Raw genomic sequence first — 17,858 nt, forward strand, 5'->3', positions numbered from 1 at the left:
CTGGCTGTCTGTAGGATGAGGATGGGCTACAGATACGGTGGCTTTTTCAGAGCCTGTAAGTCTTTGCTAGCCCGTCTCGTCGCCTGCCAGTCTCGTCTGGTGCAGCCCCTTTTCTACCGTTCCGCAGCCAGCCGTGTGTCCAACCCCTTTCTGACCTGGACCACCAGGCGTAGTCTGCTGGCTGGGACATGGCCATGGCTGGTGCTAGGATGTCCGTTTCGGGACCAGCCCTCAGCCCCCCAGGGCACAGTTTTGTGGCGTTCCCTTTGCCTGTGGCTTTGGGAAGCTCCCTGCAAGCCCGGGATGGGGAGTGGCCAGGGGTGTCTCATCTGTCCCGTAGCGTGTTGAGAGCTCTCAGTGCAAGTGCCGAGGTGGGCGAGGACAGGAGCCGTGGCCTTGTTGCGTCCCTTTGCAGGAGTCTGGCTGTAATTGTCAGGAGAAGCAGCCAAAGAGAAGTCACCCTCCATTGCCGTGGGGAGCCCCAGCCTCCTTGCCTTCCCCTGGGTGCCTGCTCCTCTCAGATCTCGCTCACCTGCCCCCTCGTCTGGCAGTCTGGCTTGGCGCAGCCCTTTTTATCCTCTTCTGGGGCTAGTGGTGTCAGCAAGGCCTTTGTGAGGTGGAGCACCAGGAGCAGTCTGCTGGCTGCGATGTGGTGGCCGTGACATCAGCAGGCTGGGCTGGTGCCTGGAGTTGGTGCTGCATCCGCGTGATGCCGCTTTTCCAGCAGTCCAGTGAGAAGGCGCAGTTCAATAAACGATGCAATACACTAGAAGAGAAGAATTGGTAGTGCTGGGGAAGGAAAGGAGGAGGCTGTAGGATGAGTGTACAGAGCAGCAGCTGGGCAAAGGTTAAAAGAGAATGAAAAGCAGCACGTGGTAGCCACGGCCCTGTTATAAAGCTTTGGGTGGTACTTGCTGCTGAGAGTTGTGGGTCTGAGGGCTCTTCTGGAAGAAAGACGCTTGTTGAGTTTTCGGGAGGTGCTCTTTCACACCTTTGGCACTGAAGACGTGGCCCAGTGTGGAAGCGTGCGTCCACGAGTGGCTGGCAATGCTGAGGGTGTCTCTGCGTGGAGTGTGGGAATTGCGCCTGTCTTGCTGTGAAAGGGTCCAAAGCGGAGAATGTCCGTGGCTGCGTGTTCCCTCCAGTTGCTTGTGGGACCGTGACATGTTACAGAGATGGGGTGGGTGGTGCGGCTCTCCCTTTGCCCACGAGCGTGCCCACCTCCTGGCTGTCTGCAGGACGAGGATGGGGTACGGATACGGTGGTTCTTGCGGAGCTCCCTTTGTCCATGGCTGCGAGCACCTTTGCTCGGCCTGCGGGACCTGGATGGGGTCGAGACAGGGTGGGTGGTGTGGCTCTGTCCTTGCCCACAGGGGTGGGCACCTTCGGGCTGTCCGTAGCGCGAGGATGGGGTACGGATACGGTGGTTCTTGCGGAGCTCCCTTTGTCCATGGCTGCGAGCACCTTTGCTCGGCCTGCGGGACCTGGATGGGGTCGAGACAGGGTGGGTGGTGTGGCGCTGTCCTTGCCCACAGGGGTGGGCACCTTCTGGCTGTCTGTAGGATGAGGATGGGCTACAGATACGGTGGCTTTTTCAGAGCCTGTAAGTCTTTGCTAGCCCGTCTCGTCGCCTGCCAGTCTCGTCTGGTGCAGCCCCTTTTCTACCGTTCCGCAGCCAGCCGTGTGTCCAACCCCTTTCTGACCTGGACCACCAGGCGTAGTCTGCTGGCTGGGACATGGCCATGGCTGGTGCCAGGATGTCCGTTTCAGGACCAGCCCTCAGCCCCCCAGGGCACAGTTTTGTGGCGTTCCCTTTGCCTGTGGCTTTGGGAAGCTCCCTGCAAGCCCGGGATGGGGAGTGGCCAGGGGTGTCTCATCTGACCCGTAGCGTGTTGAGATCTCTCCGTGCAAGTGCCGAGGTGGGCGAGGACAGGAGCCGTGGCCTTGTTGCGTCCCTTTGCAGGAGTCTGGCTGTAATTGTCAGGAGAAGCAGCCAAAGAGAAGTCACCCTCCATTGCCGTGGGGAGCCCCAGCCTCCTTGCCTTCCCCTGGGTGCCTGCTCCTCTCAGATCTCGCTCACCTGCCCCCTCGTCTGGCAGTCTGGCTTGGCGCAGCCCTTTTTATCCTCTTCTGGGGCTAGTGGTGTCAGCAAGGCCTTTGTGAGGTGGAGCACCAGGAGCAGTCTGCTGGCTGCGATGTGGTGGCCGTGACATCAGCAGGCTGGGCTGGTGCCTGGAGTTGGTGCTGCATCCGCGTGATGCCGCTTTTCCAGCAGTCCAGTGAGAAGGCGCAGTTCAATAAACGATGCAATACACTAGAAGAGAAGAATTGGTAGTGCTGGGGAAGGAAAGGAGGAGGCTGTAGGATGAGCGTACAGAGCAGCAGCTGGGCAAAGGTTAAAAGAGAACGAAAAGCAGCACGTGGTAGCCACGGCCCTGTTATAAAGCTTTGGGTGGTACTTGCTGCTGAGAGTTGTGGGTCTGAGGGCTCTTCTGGAAGAAAGACGCTTGCTGAGTTTTCGGGAGGTGCTCTTTCACACCTTTGGCACTGAAGACGTGGCCCAGCGTGGAAGCGTGCGTCCACGAGTGGCTGGCAATGCTGAGGGTGTCTCTGCGTGGAGTGTGGGAATTGCGCCTGTCTTGCTGTGAAAGGGTCCAAAGCGGAGAATGTCCGTGGCTGCGTGTTCCCTCCAGTTGCTTGTGGGACCGTGACATGTTACAGAGATGGGGTGGGTGGTGCGGCTCTCCCTTTGCCCACGAGCGTGCCCACCTCCTGGCTGTCTGCAGGACGAGGATGGGGTACGGATACGGTGGTTCTTGCGGAGCTCCCTTTGTCCATGGCTGCGAGCAGCTTTGCTCGGCCTGCGGGACCTGGATGGGGTCGAGACAGGGTGGGTGGTGTGGCTCTGTCCTTGCCCACAGGGGTGGGCACCTCCTGGCTGTCTGCAGGACGAGGATGGGGTACGGATACGGTGGTTCTTGCGGAGCTCCCTTTGTCCATGGCTGCGAGCACCTTTGCTCGGCCTGCGGGACATGGATGGGGTCGAGACAGGGTGGGTGGTGTGGCGCTGTCCTTGCCCACAGGGGTGGGCACCTTCTGGCTGTCTGTAGGATGAGGATGGGCTACAGATACGGTGGCTTTTTCAGAGCCTGTAAGTCTTTGCTAGCCCGTCTCGTCGCCTGCCAGTCTCGTCTGGTGCAGCCCCTTTTCTACCGTTCCGCAGCCAGCCGTGTGTCCAACCCCTTTCTGACCTGGACCACCAGGCGTAGTCTGCTGGCTGGGACATGGCCATGGCTGGTGCTAGGATGTCCGTTTCGGGACCAGCCCTCAGCCCCCCAGGGCACAGTTTTGTGGCGTTCCCTTTGCCTGTGGCTTTGGGAAGCTCCCTGCAAGCCCGGGATGGGGAGTGGCCAGGGGTGTCTCATCTGTCCCGTAGCGTGTTGAGAGCTCTCAGTGCAAGTGCCGAGGTGGGCGAGGACAGGAGCCGTGGCCTTGTTGCGTCCCTTTGCAGGAGTCTGGCTGTAATTGTCAGGAGAAGCAGCCAAAGAGAAGTCACCCTCCATTGCCGTGGGGAGCCCCAGCCTCCTTGCCTTCCCCTGGGTGCCTGCTCCTCTCAGATCTCGCTCACCTGCCCCCTCGTCTGGCAGTCTGGCTTGGCGCAGCCCTTTTTATCCTCTTCTGGGGCTAGTGGTGTCAGCAAGGCCTTTGTGAGGTGGAGCACCAGGAGCAGTCTGCTGGCTGCGATGTGGTGGCCGTGACATCAGCAGGCTGGGCTGGTGCCTGGAGTTGGTGCTGCATCCGCGTGATGCCGCTTTTCCAGCAGTCCAGTGAGAAGGCGCAGTTCAATAAACGATGCAATACACTAGAAGAGAAGAATTGGTAGTGCTGGGGAAGGAAAGGAGGAGGCTGTAGGATGAGTGTACAGAGCAGCAGCTGGGCAAAGGTTAAAAGAGAATGAAAAGCAGCACGTGGTAGCCACGGCCCTGTTATAAAGCTTTGGGTGGTACTTGCTGCTGAGAGTTGTGGGTCTGAGGGCTCTTCTGGAAGAAAGACGCTTGTTGAGTTTTCGGGAGGTGCTCTTTCACACCTTTGGCACTGAAGACGTGGCCCAGTGTGGAAGCGTGCGTCCACGAGTGGCTGGCAATGCTGAGGGTGTCTCTGCGTGGAGTGTGGGAATTGCGCCTGTCTTGCTGTGAAAGGGTCCAAAGCGGAGAATGTCCGTGGCTGCGTGTTCCCTCCAGTTGCTTGTGGGACCGTGACATGTTACAGAGATGGGGTGGGTGGTGCGGCTCTCCCTTTGCCCACGAGCGTGCCCACCTCCTGGCTGTCTGCAGGACGAGGATGGGGTACGGATACGGTGGTTCTTGCGGAGCTCCCTTTGTCCATGGCTGCGAGCACCTTTGCTCGGCCTGCGGGACCTGGATGGGGTCGAGACAGGGTGGGTGGTGTGGCTCTGTCCTTGCCCACAGGGGTGGGCACCTTCGGGCTGTCCGTAGCGCGAGGATGGGGTACGGATACGGTGGTTCTTGCGGAGCTCCCTTTGTCCATGGCTGCGAGCACCTTTGCTCGGCCTGCGGGACCTGGATGGGGTCGAGACAGGGTGGGTGGTGTGGCGCTGTCCTTGCCCACAGGGGTGGGCACCTTCTGGCTGTCTGTAGGATGAGGATGGGCTACAGATACGGTGGCTTTTTCAGAGCCTGTAAGTCTTTGCTAGCCCGTCTCGTCGCCTGCCAGTCTCGTCTGGTGCAGCCCCTTTTCTACCGTTCCGCAGCCAGCCGTGTGTCCAACCCCTTTCTGACCTGGACCACCAGGCGTAGTCTGCTGGCTGGGACATGGCCATGGCTGGTGCCAGGATGTCCGTTTCAGGACCAGCCCTCAGCCCCCCAGGGCACAGTTTTGTGGCGTTCCCTTTGCCTGTGGCTTTGGGAAGCTCCCTGCAAGCCCGGGATGGGGAGTGGCCAGGGGTGTCTCATCTGACCCGTAGCGTGTTGAGATCTCTCCGTGCAAGTGCCGAGGTGGGCGAGGACAGGAGCCGTGGCCTTGTTGCGTCCCTTTGCAGGAGTCTGGCTGTAATTGTCAGGAGAAGCAGCCAAAGAGAAGTCACCCTCCATTGCCGTGGGGAGCCCCAGCCTCCTTGCCTTCCCCTGGGTGCCTGCTCCTCTCAGATCTCGCTCACCTGCCCCCTCGTCTGGCAGTCTGGCTTGGCGCAGCCCTTTTTATCCTCTTCTGGGGCTAGTGGTGTCAGCAAGGCCTTTGTGAGGTGGAGCACCAGGAGCAGTCTGCTGGCTGCGATGTGGTGGCCGTGACATCAGCAGGCTGGGCTGGTGCCTGGAGTTGGTGCTGCATCCGCGTGATGCCGCTTTTCCAGCAGTCCAGTGAGAAGGCGCAGTTCAATAAACGATGCAATACACTAGAAGAGAAGAATTGGTAGTGCTGGGGAAGGAAAGGAGGAGGCTGTAGGATGAGTGTACAGAGCAGCAGCTGGGCAAAGGTTAAAAGAGAATGAAAAGCAGCACGTGGTAGCCACGGCCCTGTTATAAAGCTTTGGGTGGTACTTGCTGCTGAGAGTTGTGGGTCTGAGGGCTCTTCTGGAAGAAAGACGCTTGTTGAGTTTTCGGGAGGTGCTCTTTCACACCTTTGGCACTGAAGACGTGGCCCAGTGTGGAAGCGTGCGTCCACGAGTGGCTGGCAATGCTGAGGGTGTCTCTGCGTGGAGTGTGGGAATTGCGCCTGTCTTGCTGTGAAAGGGTCCAAAGCGGAGAATGTCCGTGGCTGCGTGTTCCCTCCAGTTGCTTGTGGGACCGTGACATGTTACAGAGATGGGGTGGGTGGTGCGGCTCTCCCTTTGCCCACGAGCGTGCCCACCTCCTGGCTGTCTGCAGGACGAGGATGGGGTACGGATACGGTGGTTCTTGCGGAGCTCCCTTTGTCCATGGCTGCGAGCACCTTTGCTCGGCCTGCGGGACCTGGATGGGGTCGAGACAGGGTGGGTGGTGTGGCTCTGTCCTTGCCCACAGGGGTGGGCACCTTCTGGCTGTGCGTAGCACGAGGATGGGGTACGGATACGGTGGTTCTCGCGGAGCTCCCTTTGTCCATGGCTGCGAGCACCTTTGCTCGGCCTGCGGGACCTGGATGGGGTCGAGACAGGGTGGGTGGTGTGGCGCTGTCCTTGCCCACAGGGGTGGGCACCTTCTGGCTGTCTGTAGGATGAGGATGGGCTACAGATACGGTGGCTTTTTCAGAGCCTGTAAGTCTTTGCTAGCCCATCTCGTCGTCTGCCAGTCTCGTCTGCTGCAGCCCCTTTTCTACCGTTCCGCAGCCAGCCGTGTGTCCAACCCCTTTCTGACCTGGACCACCAGGCGTAGTCTGCTGGCTGGGACATGGCCATGGCTGGTGCCAGGATGTCCGTTTCGGGACCAGCCCTCAGCCCCCCAGGGCACAGTTTTGTGGCGTTCCCTTTGCCTGTGGCTTTGGGAAGCTCCCTGCAAGCCCGGGATGGGGAGTGGCCAGGGGTGTCTCATCTGACCCTTAGCGTGTTGAGATCTCTCCGTGCAAGTGCCGAGGTGGGCGAGGACAGGAGCCGTGGCCTTGTTGCGTCCCTTTGTAGGAGTCTGGCTGTAATTGTCAGGAGAAGCAGCCAAAGAGAAGTCACCCGCCATTGCTGTGGGGAGCCCCAGCCTCCTTGCCTTCCCCTGGGTGCCAGCTCCTCTCAGATCTCGCTCACCTGCCCCCTCGTCTGGCAGCCTGGCTTGGCGCAGCCCTTTTTATCCTCTTCTGGGGCTAGTGGTGTCAGCAAGGCCTTTGTGAGGTGGAGCACCAGGAGCAGTCTGCTGGCTGCGATGTGGTGGCCGTGACATCAGCAGGCTGGGCTGGTGCCTGGAGTTGGTGCTGCATCCGTGTGATGCCGCTTTTCCAGCAGTCCAGTGAGAAGGCACAGTTCAATAAACGATGCAATACGCTAGAAGAATTGGTAGTGCTGGGGAAGGAAAGGAGGAGGCTGTAGGATGAGTGTGCAGAGCAGCAGCTGGGCAAAGGTTAAAAGAGAACGAAAAGCAGCAGGTGGTAGCCACAGCCCTGTTTTGAAGCTTTGGGTGGTACTTGCTGCTGAGAGTTGTGGGTCTGAGGGCTCTTCTGGAAGAAAGACGCTTGTTGAGTTTTTGGGAGGTGCTCTTTCACACCTTTGGCACTGAAGACGTGGCCCAGCGTGGAAGCGTGCGTCCACGAGTGGCTGGCAACGCTGAGGGTGTCTCTGCGTGGAGTGTGGGAATTGCGCCTGTCTTGCTGTGAAAGGATCCCAAGCTGAGAATGTCCATGGCTGCGTGTTCCCTCCAGTTGCTTGTGGGACCGTGACATGTTACAGAGATGGGGTGGGTGGTGCGGCTCTCCCTTTGCCCACGAGCGTGCCCACCTCCTGGCTGTCTGCAGGACGAGGATGGGGTACGGATACGGTGGTTCTTGCGGAGCTCCCTTTGTCCATGGCTGCGAGCACCTTTGCTCAGCCTGCGGGACCTGGATGGGGTCGAGACAGGGTGGGTGGTGTGGCTCTGTCCTTGCCCACAGGGGTGGGCACCTTCGGGCTGTCCGTAGCGCGAGGATGGGGTACGGATACGGTGGTTCTTGCGGAGCTCCCTTTGTCCATGGCTGCGAGCACCTTTGCTCGGCCTGCGGGACCTGGATGGGGTCGAGACAGGGTGGGTGGTGTGGCGCTGTCCTTGCCCACAGGGGTGGGCACCTTCTGGCTGTCTGTAGGATGAGGATGGGCTACAGATACGGTGGCTTTTTCAGAGCCTGTAAGTCTTTGCTAGCCCGTCTCGTCGCCTGCCAGTCTCGTCTGGTGCAGCCCCTTTTCTACCGTTCCGCAGCCAGCCGTGTGTCCAACCCCTTTCTGACCTGGACCACCAGGCGTAGTCTGCTGGCTGGGACATGGCCATGGCTGGTGCCAGGATGTCCGTTTCGGGACCAGCCCTCAGCCCCCCAGGGCACAGTTTTGTGGCGTTCCCTTTGCCTGTGGCTTTGGGAAGCTCCCTGCAAGCCCGGGATGGGGAGTGGCCAGGGGTGTCTCATCTGACCCGTAGCGTGTTGAGATCTCTCCGTGCAAGTGCCGAGGTGGGCGAGGACAGGAGCCGTGGCCTTGTTGCGTCCCTTTGCAGGAGTCTGGCTGTAATTGTCAGGAGAAGCAGCCAAAGAGAAGTCATCCTCCATTGCTGTGGGGAGCCCCAGCCTCCTTGCCTTCCCCTGGGTGCCTGCTCCTCTCAGATCTCGCTCACCTGCCCCCTCGTCTGGCAGTCTGGCTTGGCGCAGCCCTTTTTATCCTCTTCTGGGGCTAGTGGTGTCAGCAAGGCCTTTGTGAGGTGGAGCACCAGGAGCAGTCTGCTGGCTGCGATGTGGTGGCCGTGACATCAGCAGGCTGGGCTGGTGCCTGGAGTTGGTGCTGCATCCGTGTGATGCCGCTTTTCCAGCAGTCCAGTGAGAAGGCACAGTTCAATAAACGATGCAATACGCTAGAAGAATTGGTAGTGCTGGGGAAGGAAAGGAGGAGGCTGTAGGATGAGTGTGCAGAGCAGCAGCTGGGCAAAGGTTAAAAGAGAACGAAAAGCAGCAGGTGGTAGCCACAGCCCTGTTTTGAAGCTTTGGGTGGTACTTGCTGCTGAGAGTTGTGGGTCTGAGGGCTCTTCTGGAAGAAAGACGCTTGTTGAGTTTTTGGGAGGTGCTCTTTCACACCTTTGGCACTGAAGACGTGGCCCAGCGTGGAAGCGTGCGTCCACGAGTGGCTGGCAACGCTGAGGGTGTCTCTGCGTGGAGTGTGGGAATTGCGCCTGTCTTGCTGTGAAAGGATCCCAAGCTGAGAATGTCCATGGCTGCGTGTTCCCTCCAGTTGCTTGTGGGACCGTGACATGTTACAGAGATGGGGTGGGTGGTGCGGCTCTCCCTTTGCCCACGAGCGTGCCCACCTCCTGGCTGTCTGCAGGACGAGGATGGGGTACGGATACGGTGGTTCTTGCGGAGCTCCCTTTGTCCATGGCTGCGAGCAGCTTTGCTCGGCCTGCGGGACCTGGATGGGGTCGAGACAGGGTGGGTGGTGTGGCTCTGTCCTTGCCCACAGGGGTGGGCACCTTTGGGCTGTCCGTAGCGCGAGGATGGGGTACGGATACGGTGGTTCTTGCGGAGCTCCCTTTGTCCATGGCTGCGAGCACCTTTGCTCGGCCTGCGGGACCTGGATGGGGTCGAGACAGGGTGGGTGGTGTGGCGCTGTCCTTGCCCACAGGGGTGGGCACCTTCTGGCTGTCTGTAGGATGAGGATGGGCTACAGATACGGTGGCTTTTTCAGAGCCTGTAAGTCTTTGCTAGCCCGTCTCGTCGTCTGCCAGTCTCGTCTGGTGCAGCCCCTTTTCTACCGTTCCGCAGCCAGCCGTGTGTCCAACCCCTTTCTGACCTGGACCACCAGGCGTAGTCTGCTGGCTGGGACATGGCCATGGCTGGTGCCAGGATGTCCGTTTCGGGACCAGCCCTCAGCCCCCCAGGGCACAGTTTTGTGGCGTTCCCTTTGCCTGTGGCTTTGGGAAGCTCCCTGCAAGCCCGGGATGGGGAGTGGCCGGGGTGTCTCATCTGACCCGTAGCGTGTTGAGAGCTCTCCGTGCAAGTGCCGAGGTGGGCAAGGACAGGAGCCGTGGCCTTGTTGCGTCCCTTTGCAGGAGTCTGGCTGTAATTGTCAGGAGAAGCAGCCAAAGAGAAGTCACCCGCCATTGCTGTGGGGAGCCCCAGCCTCCTTGCCTTCCCCTGGGTGCCTGCTCCTCTCAGATCTCGCTCACCTGCCCCCTCGTCTGGCAGTCTGGCTTGGCGCAGCCCTTTTTATCCTCTTCTGGGGCTAGTGGTGTCAGCAAGGCCTTTGTGAGGTGGAGCACCAGGAGCAGTCTGCTGGCTGCGATGTGGTGGCCGTGACATCAGCAGGCTGGGCTGGTGCCTGGAGTTGGTGCTGCATCCGCGTGATGCCGCTTTTCCAGCAGTCCAGTGAGAAGGTGCAGTTCAATAAACGATGCAATACACTAGAAGAGAAGAATTGGTAGTGCTGGGGAAGGAAAGGAGGAGGCTGTAGGATGAGCGTACAGAGCAGGAGCTGGGCAAAGGTTAAAAGCGAACGAAAAGCAGCAGGTGGTAGCCACGGCCCTGTTATAAAGCTTTGGGTGGTACTTGCTGCTGAGAGTTGTGGGTCTGAGGGCTCTTCTGGAAGAAGGACGCTTGCTGAGTTTTCGGGAGGTGCTCTTTCACACCTTTGGCACTGAAGACGTGGCCCAGCGTGGAAGCGTGCGTCCACGAGTGGCTGGCAATGCTGAGGGTGTCTCTGCGTGGAGTGTGGGAATTGCGCCTGTCTTGCTGTGAAAGGGTCCAAAGCTGAGAATGTCCGTGGCTGCGTGTTCCCTCCAGTTGCTTGTGGGACCGTGACATGTTACAGAGATGGGGTGGGTGGTGCGGCTCTCCCTTTGCCCACGAGCGTGCCCACCTCCTGGCTGTCTGCAGGACGAGGATGGGGTACGGATACGGTGGTTCTTGCGGAGCTCCCTTTGTCCATGGCTGCGAGCACCTTTGCTCGGCCTGCGGGACATGGATGGGGTCGAGACAGGGTGGGTGGTGTGGCGCTGTCCTTGCCCACAGGGGTGGGCACCTTCTGGCTGTCTGTAGGATGAGGATGGGCTACAGATACGGTGGCTTTTTCAGAGCCTGTAAGTCTTTGCTAGCCCGTCTCGTCGCCTGCCAGTCTCGTCTGGTGCAGCCCCTTTTCTACCGTTCCGCAGCCAGCCGTGTGTCCAACCCCTTTCTGACCTGGACCACCAGGCGTAGTCTGCTGGCTGGGACATGGCCATGGCTGGTGCTAGGATGTCCGTTTCGGGACCAGCCCTCAGCCCCCCAGGGCACAGTTTTGTGGCGTTCCCTTTGCCTGTGGCTTTGGGAAGCTCCCTGCAAGCCCGGGATGGGGAGTGGCCAGGGGTGTCTCATCTGTCCCGTAGCGTGTTGAGAGCTCTCAGTGCAAGTGCCGAGGTGGGCGAGGACAGGAGCCGTGGCCTTGTTGCGTCCCTTTGCAGGAGTCTGGCTGTAATTGTCAGGAGAAGCAGCCAAAGAGAAGTCACCCTCCATTGCCGTGGGGAGCCCCAGCCTCCTTGCCTTCCCCTGGGTGCCTGCTCCTCTCAGATCTCGCTCACCTGCCCCCTCGTCTGGCAGTCTGGCTTGGCGCAGCCCTTTTTATCCTCTTCTGGGGCTAGTGGTGTCAGCAAGGCCTTTGTGAGGTGGAGCACCAGGAGCAGTCTGCTGGCTGCGATGTGGTGGCCGTGACATCAGCAGGCTGGGCTGGTGCCTGGAGTTGGTGCTGCATCCGCGTGATGCCGCTTTTCCAGCAGTCCAGTGAGAAGGCGCAGTTCAATAAACGATGCAATACACTAGAAGAGAAGAATTGGTAGTGCTGGGGAAGGAAAGGAGGAGGCTGTAGGATGAGTGTACAGAGCAGCAGCTGGGCAAAGGTTAAAAGAGAATGAAAAGCAGCACGTGGTAGCCACGGCCCTGTTATAAAGCTTTGGGTGGTACTTGCTGCTGAGAGTTGTGGGTCTGAGGGCTCTTCTGGAAGAAAGACGCTTGTTGAGTTTTCGGGAGGTGCTCTTTCACACCTTTGGCACTGAAGACGTGGCCCAGTGTGGAAGCGTGCGTCCACGAGTGGCTGGCAATGCTGAGGGTGTCTCTGCGTGGAGTGTGGGAATTGCGCCTGTCTTGCTGTGAAAGGGTCCAAAGCGGAGAATGTCCGTGGCTGCGTGTTCCCTCCAGTTGCTTGTGGGACCGTGACATGTTACAGAGATGGGGTGGGTGGTGCGGCTCTCCCTTTGCCCACGAGCGTGCCCACCTCCTGGCTGTCTGCAGGACGAGGATGGGGTACGGATACGGTGGTTCTTGCGGAGCTCCCTTTGTCCATGGCTGCGAGCACCTTTGCTCGGCCTGCGGGACCTGGATGGGGTCGAGACAGGGTGGGTGGTGTGGCTCTGTCCTTTCCCACAGGGGTGGGCACCTTCGGGCTGTCCGTAGCGCGAGGATGGGGTACGGATACGGTGGTTCTTGCGGAGCTCCCTTTGTCCATGGCTGCGAGCACCTTTGCTCGGCCTGCGGGACCTGGATGGGGTCGAGACAGGGTGGGTGGTGTGGCGCTGTCCTTGCCCACAGGGGTGGGCACCTTCTGGCTGTCTGTAGGATGAGGATGGGCTACAGATACGGTGGCTTTTTCAGAGCCTGTAAGTCTTTGCTAGCCCGTCTCGTCGCCTGCCAGTCTCGTCTGGTGCAGCCCCTTTTCTACCGTTCCGCAGCCAGCCGTGTGTCCAACCCCTTTCTGACCTGGACCACCAGGCGTAGTCTGCTGGCTGGGACATGGCCATGGCTGGTGCCAGGATGTCCGTTTCGGGACCAGCCCTCAGCCCCCCAGGGCACAGTTTTGTGGCGTTCCCTTTGCCTGTGGCTTTGGGAAGCTCCCTGCAAGCCCGGGATGGGGAGTGGCCAGGGGTGTCTCATCTGACCCGTAGCGTGTTGAGATCTCTCCGTGCAAGTGCCGAGGTGGGCGAGGACAGGAGCCGTGGCCTTGTTGCGTCCCTTTGCAGGAGTCTGGCTGTAATTGTCAGGAGAAGCAGCCAAAGAGAAGTCACCCTCCATTGCCGTGGGGAGCCCCAGCCTCCTTGCCTTCCCCTGGGTGCCTGCTCCTCTCAGATCTCGCTCACCTGCCCCCTCGTCTGGCAGTCTGGCTTGGCGCAGCCCTTTTTATCCTCTTCTGGGGCTAGTGGTGTCAGCAAGGCCTTTGTGAGGTGGAGCACCAGGAGCAGTCTGCTGGCTGCGATGTGGTGGCCGTGACATCAGCAGGCTGGGCTGGTGCCTGGAGTTGGTGCTGCATCCGCGTGATGCCGCTTTTCCAGCAGTCCAGTGAGAAGGCGCAGTTCAATAAACGATGCAATACACTAGAAGAGAAGAATTGGTAGTGCTGGGGAAGGAAAGGAGGAGGCTGTAGGATGAGTGTACAGAGCAGCAGCTGGGCAAAGGTTAAAAGAGAATGAAAAGCAGCACGTGGTAGCCACGGCCCTGTTATAAAGCTTTGGGTGGTACTTGCTGCTGAGAGTTGTGGGTCTGAGGGCTCTTCTGGAAGAAAGACGCTTGTTGAGTTTTCGGGAGGTGCTCTTTCACACCTTTGGCACTGAAGACGTGGCCCAGCGTGGAAGCGTGCGTCCACGAGTGGCTGGCAATGCTGAGGGTGTCTCTGCGTGGAGTGTGGGAATTGCGCCTGTCTTGCTGTGAAAGGGTCCAAAGCGGAGAATGTCCGTGGCTGCGTGTTCCCTCCAGTTGCTTGTGGGACCGTGACATGTTACAGAGATGGGGTGGGTGGTGCGGCTCTCCCTTTGCCCACGAGCGTGCCCACCTCCTGGCTGTCTGCAGGACGAGGATGGGGTACGGATACGGTGGTTCTTGCGGAGCTCCCTTTGTCCATGGCTGCGAGCACCTTTGCTCGGCCTGCGGGACCTGGATGGGGTCGAGACAGGGTGGGTGGTGTGGCTCTGTCCTTGCCCACAGGGGTGGGCACCTTCTGGCTGTGCGTAGCACGAGGATGGGGTACGGATACGGTGGTTCTCGCGGAGCTCCCTTTGTCCATGGCTGCGAGCACCTTTGCTCGGCCTGCGGGACCTGGATGGGGTTGAGACAGGGTGGGTGGTGTGGCGCTGTCCTTGCCCACAGGGGTGGGCACCTTCTGGCTGTCTGTAGGATGAGGATGGGCTACAGATACGGTGGCTTTTTCAGAGCCTGTAAGTCTTTGCTAGCCCATCTCGTCGTCTGCCAGTCTCGTCTGCTGCAGCCCCTTTTCTACCGTTCCGCAGCCAGCCGTGTGTCCAACCCCTTTCTGACCTGGACCACCAGGCGTAGTCTGCTGGCTGGGACATGGCCATGGCTGGTGCCAGGATGTCCGTTTCGGGACCAGCCCTCAGCCCCCCAGGGCACAGTTTTGTGGCGTTCCCTTTGCCTGTGGCTTTGGGAAGCTCCCTGCAAGCCCGGGATGGGGAGTGGCCAGGGGTGTCTCATCTGACCCTTAGCGTGTTGAGATCTCTCCGTGCAAGTGCCGAGGTGGGCGAGGACAGGAGCCGTGGCCTTGTTGCGTCCCTTTGTAGGAGTCTGGCTGTAATTGTCAGGAGAAGCAGCCAAAGAGAAGTCACCCGCCATTGCTGTGGGGAGCCCCAGCCTCCTTGCCTTCCCCTGGGTGCCAGCTCCTCTCAGATCTCGCTCACCTGCCCCCTCGTCTGGCAGCCTGGCTTGGCGCAGCCCTTTTTATCCTCTTCTGGGGCTAGTGGTGTCAGCAAGGCCTTTGTGAGGTGGAGCACCAGGAGCAGTCTGCTGGCTGCGATGTGGTGGCCGTGACATCAGCAGGCTGGGCTGGTGCCTGGAGTTGGTGCTGCATCCGTGTGATGCCGCTTTTCCAGCAGTCCAGTGAGAAGGCACAGTTCAATAAACGATGCAATACGCTAGAAGAATTGGTAGTGCTGGGGAAGGAAAGGAGGAGGCTGTAGGATGAGTGTGCAGAGCAGCAGCTGGGCAAAGGTTAAAAGAGAACGAAAAGCAGCAGGTGGTAGCCACAGCCCTGTTTTGAAGCTTTGGGTGGTACTTGCTGCTGAGAGTTGTGGGTCTGAGGGCTCTTCTGGAAGAAAGACGCTTGTTGAGTTTTTGGGAGGTGCTCTTTCACACCTTTGGCACTGAAGACGTGGCCCAGCGTGGAAGCGTGCGTCCACGAGTGGCTGGCAACGCTGAGGGTGTCTCTGCGTGGAGTGTGGGAATTGCGCCTGTCTTGCTGTGAAAGGATCCCAAGCTGAGAATGTCCATGGCTGCGTGTTCCCTCCAGTTGCTTGTGGGACCGTGACATGTTACAGAGATGGGGTGGGTGGTGCGGCTCTCCCTTTGCCCACGAGCGTGCCCACCTCCTGGCTGTCTGCAGGACGAGGATGGGGTACGGATACGGTGGTTCTTGCGGAGCTCCCTTTGTCCATGGCTGCGAGCACCTTTGCTCAGCCTGCGGGACCTGGATGGGGTCGAGACAGGGTGGGTGGTGTGGCTCTGTCCTTGCCCACAGGGGTGGGCACCTTCGGGCTGTCCGTAGCGCGAGGATGGGGTACGGATACGGTGGTTCTTGCGGAGCTCCCTTTGTCCATGGCTGCGAGCACCTTTGCTCGGCCTGCGGGACCTGGATGGGGTCGAGACAGGGTGGGTGGTGTGGCGCTGTCCTTGCCCACAGGGGTGGGCACCTTCTGGCTGTCTGTAGGATGAGGATGGGCTACAGATACGGTGGCTTTTTCAGAGCCTGTAAGTCTTTGCTAGCCCGTCTCGTCGCCTGCCAGTCTCGTCTGGTGCAGCCCCTTTTCTACCGTTCCGCAGCCAGCCGTGTGTCCAACCCCTTTCTGACCTGGACCACCAGGCGTAGTCTGCTGGCTGGGACATGGCCATGGCTGGTGCCAGGATGTCCGTTTCGGGACCAGCCCTCAGCCCCCCAGGGCACAGTTTTGTGGCGTTCCCTTTGCCTGTGGCTTTGGGAAGCTCCCTGCAAGCCCGGGATGGGGAGTGGCCAGGGGTGTCTCATCTGACCCGTAGCGTGTTGAGATCTCTCCGTGCAAGTGCCGAGGTGGGCGAGGACAGGAGCCGTGGCCTTGTTGCGTCCCTTTGCAGGAGTCTGGCTGTAATTGTCAGGAGAAGCAGCCAAAGAGAAGTCATCCTCCATTGCTGTGGGGAGCCCCAGCCTCCTTGCCTTCCCCTGGGTGCCTGCTCCTCTCAGATCTCGCTCACCTGCCCCCTCGTCTGGCAGTCTGGCTTGGCGCAGCCCTTTTTATCCTCTTCTGGGGCTAGTGGTGTCAGCAAGGCCTTTGTGAGGTGGAGCACCAGGAGCAGTCTGCTGGCTGCGATGTGGTGGCCGTGACATCAGCAGGCTGGGCTGGTGCCTGGAGTTGGTGCTGCATCCGTGTGATGCCGCTTTTCCAGCAGTCCAGTGAGAAGGCACAGTTCAATAAACGATGCAATACGCTAGAAGAATTGGTAGTGCTGGGGAAGGAAAGGAGGAGGCTGTAGGATGAGTGTGCAGAGCAGCAGCTGGGCAAAGGTTAAAAGAGAACGAAAAGCAGCAGGTGGTAGCCACAGCCCTGTTTTGAAGCTTTGGGTGGTACTTGCTGCTGAGAGTTGTGGGTCTGAGGGCTCTTCTGGAAGAAAGACGCTTGTTGAGTTTTTGGGAGGTGCTCTTTCACACCTTTGGCACTGAAGACGTGGCCCAGCGTGGAAGCGTGCGTCCACGAGTGGCTGGCAACGCTGAGGGTGTCTCTGCGTGGAGTGTGGGAATTGCGCCTGTCTTGCTGTGAAAGGGTCCAAAGCTGAGAATGTCCGTGGCTGCGTGTTCCCTCCAGTTGCTTGTGGGACCGTGACATGTTACAGAGATGGGGTGGGTGGTGCGGCTCTCCCATTGCCCACGAGCGTGCCCACCTCCTGGCTGTCTGCAGGACAAGGATGGGGTACGGATACGGTGGTTCTTGCGGAGCTCCCTTTGTCCATGGCTGCGAGCAGCTTTGCTCGGCCAGCGGGACCTGGATGGGGTCGAGACAGGGTGGGTGGTGTGGCTCTGTCCTTTCCCACAGGGGTGGGCACCTTCTGGCTGTGCGTAGCGCGAGGATGGGGTACGGATACGGTGGTTCTTGCGGAGCTCCCTTTGTCCATGGCTGCGAGCACCTTTGCTCGGCCTGCGGGACCTGGACGGGGTCGAGACAGGGTGGGTGGTGTGGCGCTGTCCTTGCCCACAGGGGTGGGCACCTTCTGGCTGTCTGTAGGATGAGGATGGGCTACAGATACGGTGGCTTTTTCAGAGCCTGTAAGTCTTTGCTAGCCCGTCTCGTCGTCTGCCAGTCTCGTCTGGTGCAGCCCCTTTTCTACCGTTCCGCAGCCAGCCGTGTGTCCAACCCCTTTCTGACCTGGACCACCAGGCGTAGTCTGCTGGCTGGGACATGGCCATGGCTGGTGCCAGGATGTCCGTTTCGGGACCAGCCCTCAGCCCCCCAGGGCACAGTTTTGTGGCGTTCCCTTTGCCTGTGGCTTTGGGAAACTCCCTGCAAGCCCGGGATGGGTAGTGGCCAGGGGTGTCTCATCTGCCCCGTAGCGTGTTTAGATCTCTCCGTGCAGGTGCCGAGGTGGGCAAGGACAGGAGCCGTGGCCTTGTTGCGTCCCTTTGCAGGAGTCTGGCTGTAATTGTCAGGAGAAGCAGCCAAAGAGAAGTCACCCGCCATTGCTGTGGGGAGCCCCAGCCTCCTTGCCTTCCCCTGGGTGCCTGCTCCTCTCAGATCTCGCTCACCTGCCCCCTCGTCTGGCAGTCTGGCTTGGCGCAGCCCTTTTTATCCTCTTCTGGGGCTAGTGGTGTCAGCAAGGCCTTTGTGAGGTGGAGCACCAGGAGCAGTCTGCTGGCTGCGATGTGGTGGCCGTGACATCAGCAGGCTGGGCTGGTGCCTGGAGTTGGTGCTGCATCCGTGTGATGCCGCTTTTCCAGCAGTCCAGTGAGAAGGCGCAGTTCAATAAACGATGCAATACACTAGAAGAGAAGAATTGGTAGTGCTGGGGAAGGAAAGGAGGAGGCTGTAGGATCAGTGTGGGAGCAACTTGTTTCTCCTGGACACAGGTGCTAGACAATCTTAATGTGCATTTCTCTCTCTTCCCGCTAATATTTTCTTGGTGCATGGCAAGTGTCTTGTAGCTTATTGGGTGTCTCTGGTAGCAGCATCATTGCTTTCTTTGCTCTTGGTGTGCGGATCTGTTGAGTAACTAACTGTCACTGCTCA

This window comes from Haliaeetus albicilla, chromosome 9 (assembly GCF_947461875.1).
Source record: "Haliaeetus albicilla chromosome 9, bHalAlb1.1, whole genome shotgun sequence".
Classification (NCBI taxonomy): Eukaryota; Metazoa; Chordata; class Aves; order Accipitriformes; family Accipitridae; genus Haliaeetus; species Haliaeetus albicilla.